This window comes from Apis florea, unplaced genomic scaffold (assembly GCF_048593485.1).
Source record: "Apis florea isolate Af1SG1 unplaced genomic scaffold, ASM4859348v1 contig_3158_pilon, whole genome shotgun sequence".
In the NCBI taxonomy this organism is placed as follows: Eukaryota; Metazoa; Arthropoda; class Insecta; order Hymenoptera; family Apidae; genus Apis; species Apis florea.
Window position 1 is genome coordinate 5,599,626 of NW_028256713.1, and position 1,286 is coordinate 5,600,911.

The window sequence follows — 1,286 nt, forward strand, 5'->3', positions numbered from 1 at the left end:
CTAAAAAATTATATATCTTTGAAACACCCTATATATATATGTACATAATTAAATATATATACATATACACGGTCATACTGTTACAGATGTATAATTGTATACCTATACGGTATATCCATATACAGAACTATATTCGTGCATCTTTATAATAATACAAACAGTCGATATTTCAGTTTAATTATTAATTATTTTTCTTCACATTATGATGAAGCACTGTATACGTCTAGATTCTGTTTGTTAATATCAGAATTAGATCAATGGCAGATCTTCAACCAACTACATATATTACTGATACAGCCAAGGAACAATGATGGCACAACAATAAATTTAATTAAATATATTTTTCTATTGATCTAATTTCATCTGATATCAAATCATTTTTTTTTCTTGAGAAAATAAAAAAAAAATATAATTCATTATCTATTATGATAATATGATAGTGAAATTCGAATAATTGTTACATCATTTTTGCCACACGCTTTACTTTAAGTACATCTTTGTTTGTACCCACACACTGACTTTTTTTATAACATTGAATAATTATCATATTAATGAATTATAATAATATATCAAGCGACGATATATTATTTCGACTTGTTATCAATTACAAAATTAAATATATCTTCACGATTAAACAATAATTAATAAAATGATAATTAATAACTTAATTATAAGCGTACAATCTTCGAAAACATATTCAATAATTAATATCAACGTTCTTCGTCATCGAATTATGCCATTTGCGTAGAAGAAACTATTATACTTTTATTATCATTTGGACAGTATTTTCGCTGACGAAGTTTGTATAGAAATTATTTAATAAATCAATATTTGTCTATAATCTAAATATTTTATCCATGAATATTTTATAGCAATACTTATTTATATACATTTTGATATATTTACATAATCGCTGACTATGGTGACATGGAACTATAGCAATTAAGAGGGAAGTATCTTTGTACCAACGTTTATCGAAGAACATACTATTATACTCTCGATACTTCTCGATAGACAACGTACAAAACATGTTTTTTAATATTTTTTTTTATCGATTTCTTCCCTTCTCTTTTTACAAATCGATATGAATAGTTGAAAATAACATAGCACCGAAGGAACTTGGGCAACATTACGCGTATATATTGTTATATATGATAACTCTTGGCAATGATTAGAGTTACTATAATAACACTGTACTTAAAAGCTAATTATCGGTAACGATTAATATCAGTTTTCTCTTGCCAACAATGAAGAAAATTCAGGTAACAATTTCAATCAATCCGATC